Genomic DNA, 7,321 nt, shown 5'->3' with positions numbered 1-7,321 from the left:
ACGTGGCTCCAGCTGGCTGAACGAACGACACACTGGCGCCTTTCCGTCTCCGATGATCCATCGTCTCCCGCCGTCGATCTTGATTCGCTGTCTCTCCCATCCATGTCCCAGAGCTGATGTCGACGAGCTCAATGCATCCCTGAACGGATTCTCCCCGTTCAGCTCCGGGGCCGGGGAGCAGTCTACGCGACGTGTACCGCTGAATGAAGCCGCTCGTGTCAATAATTAGCTCACGAGTCCTTTCATCTTTGGACTGGCCTATTCTCCTGATAATGCCTGAGCTCACGAAACTTCCGTAGCGCGAGCGATTTTTGTCTTCCTGGACCATCTAGGCCAGTCGATGAAGACCCATTGTACCTCGAAGTTTGTATCGCACTCAGTCTTGGATCCCTAACACTCAGACGACGCTGCGCAATGGGCGGATAGTGGGAAATCGACTTGTTCAAGTACATAGAACTATTTCTTGACTCAGGCTACGACTTTGGCGCGGATTGTCAGAGCGGGACTGGCTCTATTCGGTGGTGTTACCGCGATGCTGAGAGCGTTAACCAGAGGACTGGTTTCGATGGCCCTCGACCCTTTGAAGACGAGGCAGAATCCAGCTGAGAAAGTGCACCTCCTCGAGGAGGCGCGCAAGCGCCGTTACGAGCGGGCGACGAGTCGCAGACACGATGAAGTCGACGGCACCAACGATTATCGATCGACATTATTCATGATGGTCGGTTTATACACATATTCATCGGGAGGTAAGGTCAATTCCGCTATATTATGGCGTCGCCGAGATAAGAGTGTAAAGACGCGAAGGTCAAGTTACTCTGGAGGACAACATGGGCCCGAACCACGGTTCCTCCATGAATCTATCCCCGGAGAATTGAACCGACCGCGCAGCTCGATACCCCATGAGAATGAAACAAATTTATCGACCGATTAAGCGTAATCGATTGAGCTCACCTGCAAAGATATAATCACTCATTTATTTAGTGAGAAAATATCGCTGCTGCTCGCTCGCGCCCCACAACCCTCGCCTACGTGGAGTCGCGTGATATGAGTTGAGCTTATTTTGCGTGTTCTGCCGAAATCTGCATAATGTCGCATGAGCAACGGGGTCGGCTTACCAGACTCAGGACTATTCTGAAAAAAAGAAAGGAGGCCCATATTTGTGTGAAACGCTGAAATAATAGGAGCCGTCGTATCTCACCACCTGGGGAGCACGACGAAACGCACTGTCCCCGAGAACTTGTCAATCCTCCGCTTGTTCAATAGGCACGGCGCGGCGGCGAGTTCACACCGGTTGCGAACATTTCTTCCATTCCGTCTCGGCGGAGCTTCGTCTGTGTATCCACGACGCAAACAGAGTGATTGAAGCCAGAGCCGGAGTACAAACTCATACCTCGCGGCGGAGAGTCATGCAGGAAGAAGATAAGACGAACAGATTCGTTGCGTTCGAGACTGCGCGTAACGGTCGCGGAGAGAAATTCCAAGACCGCGATGGAATTTTTATCGTCGAGACGTGTCGGAAAAGAAGAGAAGCTGAACATTTGTCGCGAGATCCCTTCACGTGAAAGATAATCGTCGTTGACTCTTGGGCGGACTTGCTCCCTGCAAGGAATGGGGTTTCTCGAACTAGCGTAGATGGAGCGACTCGGAATAGCTCTGAGAGACCCCCGAGGATAGGAAAGCGGTCCCGCGGTAAGAAATAGCGGTAAAATTCGGATGCTTCCCCGCATTCCTAATGTGCGCCACTACTGGTGGGAACTATATAAACATGAAGGCCCGAGGCGAAACCTCCTTTGAAGATGACTGTGGGTTCCTTCCTTGGCTTCGCTACAGAAAAGACCCCTTTTGGGAGGGATACGAGCGGATTCCTCTAGATTACTTGTGCTGCAAAGCTGGAATGGAAAGACCTGGAAGAAAGCCTTCCATCTCAAGGACACCCTCTTGGACGCGGGAGGTCTGAATAATTACGTTCGACCCAATCTTGCGGTGGGATGAAAACTTGGAGCATCCTCTGAGCCAGGGGATATTCGTAAATTTTTCCTGCTATGGACAGGCCCCGAGTAATTTCGCGAGTTCGATGGGCCGCGTCGCGTTTTCGGGTTTGAGGACGATAAAAGAAAATACATCCCTTCCAAAACCAGGCGGGAATTCTGTCGCTGCGAATCTCGGAGAGCCGAACGGAAACTTTCAGGAATTCCTCCGCAAGAATCGCAACCTCGCGCTCGGTCAGTCCTTTCCCCTCTCTCTCCCCCACATGGAATCGGGGCGTGAAGTTCACCAAGTCGAGCAAGCCAGATCAAATCCACGAGTCGGAGTTCTCGAAGTGAAACGCTCTGGTCGCTCATGGCAAGCTAGTCGCGCTGACCACTCGACCATTCCGTCGGCTTAGTCTGCAAGACTACAGCGTAGTCCGCGAAAGGGTTCCGCGGGGCCGTGAATCAAATATGCATGAACACCCGCAGAAAATACGGCTCGGTACAGCGGTCGTAGAGGTAACCACGTATTAGCGTCGGGCACCCCGACGGAGTTACAACGGAACAGCGGACTCGACCGCTAGCAATACTGATGCACGAGGAAGTACGCTTTCCCCCACCTAAGACCTAGAGGGAGAAACTGTACTACTTCCCCCGGTGCATCTGGAATGACTCATTCCGAATAAGAAGTCGCTCCCCCCCCCCCCTGCCCACGTCGTTTGCCCAATCGGCGATGCCATCAATCTTCGAGCAATAATAATACTTGAGTGTTGGCGGGAGACCAGTGTTGAGAACTTCGGCCTTCCGCACGCCGTCTCAAGTCGCTAGTCGAAGCGTCACAAGAAGCGGACAAGAACTAGCGGTACGTCCCATCTGCTGCTGACGTCCCTTATATTTCAAGCAGCATATGAGGCAGCCAGCACTGTTGCCATGGGTCTTGATTCCAGATGGCATGGAGATCGAACTCTTCCATTGTCATGGTGCAGCTCATTGTGTTGACTCCACACAGAGGCGACCGTGGCGTCGTGACGAGAGGTTTACCACGTGGGGTAAATACGAAAACGATGTAGGAGGCGGCATGGCGCACCCTGATATTGCATTGGCGAGTATTTACTTATTGCGAAAAGTCAGATTTGAAGAGATCCCTTTCGAGGCAGTATTGGTTTTCCGGAAATGTACTCTTGACTTCGCGCCGAATTCCAATTCTTTCGGTCGCCCCCGCTATATCCGTCAAAGAGTCGTTCTCACGGCTCGGCTCAAGCGAATATTTTTGCTTCCACTCCGATTGGCGCACGCGCCGGTCGGCCAGCTGCGGACGATGTTCACGCGGTGGCCTTGAATCCTTTTATGGGGACGAGGACGACGAGAAAACTGGGGACAGCCCAAGCTCGCAGAACGGGATCCTTGGCTCAGTGGGAGAAGAACTCGTCGACGCTCACAGGGTAGAGGTCCACGGTCGGCTGCTACCCGTGACTGGGATCCTTCTGCTTACGAATGCGACGACAGTTCTTTTTTGCTCCTCTTTTTTTCCCTGCTCCGCCCAACGGCTGCCCTCCTTATTTGCGAGGGGCGTCGACGCGACGTCCTCGATGTCCGAAAGACAATATTCCTCGGCCTACGAAACCTCTCCGAGAAACAAAGCTTCGTGGAGCCAGCAGCGACAGGACGCTGTAGAGGTCCGTTGAATGAAAAAAATTTCCCTCATTGATACAGCGACACGCGTCCTCGCGGAGGTACATCGTACATGCGAGGAAGCAACAGACACAGAGATTCGTTTTCAAGGTCCCTCGCTCTCGCATTGTTCCGTTCGTGCTCGCGAACGCCTCCTTTGGGCACGTAGATGTTTGGGGCTCATGAAGAAGTTCTGCGGACGTCGGGAAGGATGGTAATCAGTTGGCGCGAAGTCTGAACTGTGGGGTACACGAGGCAGAACATTCCGATCTCTGAACATCTCTGAATTTCCTTATTGGTAGTCTATTCACAGTCGCCAGTTGGCTAGTGAAGTATGATGAGGAGCGAAAGTTTTCGTCGATTCCTAGCCATGTTCTTAGAGCGCGCTCTGAAGGGAAGTGTTACACTCCCGGTCCACGGAAGCAAAGCTGATGGGACAAAGAGATGTCCTGAGCGACAGTCAGAGTCGGCTCACTGGGGTCGATGCCCTCACAGCTAATGCTCGCACTGAGAGCCAACCATAAATGATATCCCTCAGTATGTTCCATCGATTTTACACCACCAGATTCTTTGACGGGGATCGAATCACTCACTTAAGTCGCTAGGCTAGCAGGCAGTATTCCTGACACAGTATTCCTGCCTGACACGGCTTCAGTCCTCCTGGGGTTCCGGCAAGTGCCCATCTGCCTGACACAGAGCAGGGGGGCGAATTCCAGCGAAAACCTAACTTTCTGAATGCTGCCCATGTGTAGCACAATAAGTCAGCCGAATATTAGTCGAGGAGAGGATCCTTCATACACGCCGAGTTGTATTCGAGGGAAAATTTCCGTAAAATGATTCCGCGCGGTGGACTCCGCGCTGGTGGAGTTCGTCTTCCCGACGGCTTGTTCCTCTGCGCGGTCGTTTCCATGAATTTCCGATAGCCTGAGTCTTGTAGGGATCTTGATCATCTCGAGACCCTATCAGACCCCTTGGAGAGAGACCTAGTGGCCTGGCTCGCGGTGGGCCAGGTGCTGCACCTCAGTTAGCCGCGGTCCTACAATATTTCGCCCGGCCCGAGAGGAATAGACTCTCACTAGGGAAATACCCTTAGGAATCTCCCTCACGAGGACTCATTTCGGGAATCCCTGCGGGAAGCTCTGGGAAACGATGAAAATCATTCCCGAGCCAGAAGGCAGCTGGAATCGAATCCAGTTATCGCTCGCTATGCCTGGCTGTTGTATCGCCGGAAACCTGAACCTTGCCAGGGTCTTCGTTTGCGGCAAATATTCGATTTTGGTGGGTGGTGGTGGATACCGATGTGTCCGATTTCATGAGCGGAAACTCTTACTGATAGCACACATGAGAGTGGCAATCAAGCAGGCGGGATCGTTCCCGCTTGAGCATGATTTATTCAAGCACTCAACGGCCTACACGAGAACTTCTCCGAAAGAGCGCAAGCTATTTCAATTGATCCCCAAGAATCGTTGACTACATCTTCGAGAATATCGAGCCCGATGCACAACCTCAGTGTGTGCGCGACACTGGACTTCTCCATGCCCCCTCTCGGTTCTTCATTTCTATTCTGGTCGTGCACGATTGGGCGACGACACTCACGGAATTCTCCACGAGGTCAGGGTCGCCAAAAAAGCTCCGAGATCTTTGAGACGGGCAAAGTGACAGCTGTGCTTTAAGAAACGATCATAGCCCGCCCGGAATCACTGCTCCTGCTGTGAGCGTCAGAACAAAAGCCAAGAATCGCCGATTGGGGGCAACCCTTGCGCTACAGGGAGCGGGGGCACTCTCAAGATGGGACCCATAGGGAGAACTGGAAATTACTGAACGTCCCCTCGCGTGTTGGGAGGGGCAATGTCGATACATCGCAAATCGCAATATACATACACAAACATAAATGTAATATAATTATAACAGAATAAACATATATGTGAATCATACATATCATAGTTCAGAATGCCCCATGACATTACCAGGAGAGGAACAGCTAAGAACAATTAACGAGGGGGAAAACTGGAACCGGAGAACAATCGGTGAAAATTTGGCTCCGTCGGAGAAGAGGGGGCGGCGGCCCTGCCTGGATGGGTGATTCCGCGCTGTGGAACCCGCGCGTGTTCACAATTCCGTATTTATCAATATGAGTCTCGCGGGAAAGGATGGTCTCACGACAAAACATTTCTGACTCCTGTCCAAGACTCGATCTCGGCTCCATCGCCCTCGACGCACAGATCGTGGCTGATGCCAGTCGAGCGTCGATAATGCAGCGACTGCTGCCAGAGGAGCGAACGGATAATTCAAGCCTCGTGAAGTCACGTGAAACTTTTTGCTCTCCGGAGAAGGGATACGAACGCTTATCTGCAACGAAAGCCTCCAGACTCGAGTTCAGATCTCCTTCCGTTATTCTCGTGTTGCATTTAGCTATGTACTTCGAGGAAATGAAATGCGGTCCTGCACCGGGGGACTCGACGTTCTGATAAGTAAACATTCTTCTTTGAAAACGACAATCGCCTGGTTTGACATGCTTTTCTGAAAGTTTCCGAGCCCCGGAGCAACCCCGAGTCGTTTTTCCCTGCTGTCCTGCATTTCCTACCCCTCCTCTGCAGGCTCCGAAACCCGGAAAAAACACCTTTTACATCGAAATCCGGGATATTTTTCTCGGATTTTGATGGAAATGTTTTTTTCCCAAGTTCCGAAGCCCGGAAAGACCCATTCCCACTGATATCCGAGCAAAATATCCCGGATTTCGATGGAAATAGGGTTTTTTCCGGATTTCGGAGCCTGCAAAGGAGGGGTAGGAAATGCAGGACAGCAGAGAAAAACGATTCGGGGTTGCTCCGGGGCTCGGGAACTCTCAGAAAAGCATGTCAAACCAGGTGATTGTCATTTTCAAAAAAGAATGTTTACTTGTCAGCTTGAAAACTTGGTCTGGAGTACCGATATGTGAGGAACGGGGGGTGAGGGGGTTTCCGGACACAATCCGTGGGATCTCCTCACCGCAGATGGAAATTTGATCGCAAAGCAACGGAAGCAATCATTTGTGTCCGCGGCAGACGGGCAAGACTACTTTTCGTTCTCCTGGAACTGACTCCAATGGTCACCATTCCCTTTTTGAGGCGACATAAGCTCATGCTTATGTAAGATACACAACTGTCTTCGTCCAGCGCTTCTAAGGAACGATACCGCAATGCCATTCTCGACATCTATATATATAAAAACGTGTCTCTGTTTGTCCGGGGTACCCTCTAGCAGTGGTTCCCAAACTTTTTCTTCCGGGGGGTTCCGTAAGGGTTCCGCAGGTAGACTTTGGGGTTCCGCGCAATCCGCAATCCGGAACCCTTGGGAAACACTGCCCTATAGACTCGAAAACGGCTGAACCGATCGTCGTGAAAATTCAGTTCTCCGATGCGATGAGACCGTCTACCTTAAGAAAATTATCTGAGTGGTCCACCCACGAAAATACGAAAACTCGGGAGAGAATTGGAAAAAAAGAAAGACGGGAATTTGCAGGATCTTCTACCGGCTGGACCACCATCTTTCTACTAATGAAGCATGCTGAAAATTGCTGTAGCCGTGAAGAGTAAAGATTTTCCGAAGGACATGTGGAATTAAAGCGGGTAAACGGGAAATCGGGGGAACGGGAAGGTTGGGAAATGGGAAGGTGGGGAAAGGGGAAAGTGGGGAAAGGG

Source organism: Galendromus occidentalis, unplaced genomic scaffold (assembly GCF_000255335.2).
Source record: "Galendromus occidentalis unplaced genomic scaffold, Mocc_1.1 scf7180000077477, whole genome shotgun sequence".
Lineage (NCBI taxonomy): Eukaryota > Metazoa > Arthropoda > Arachnida > Mesostigmata > Phytoseiidae > Galendromus > Galendromus occidentalis.
Note: the sequence above shows the minus strand (reverse complement) of the source record.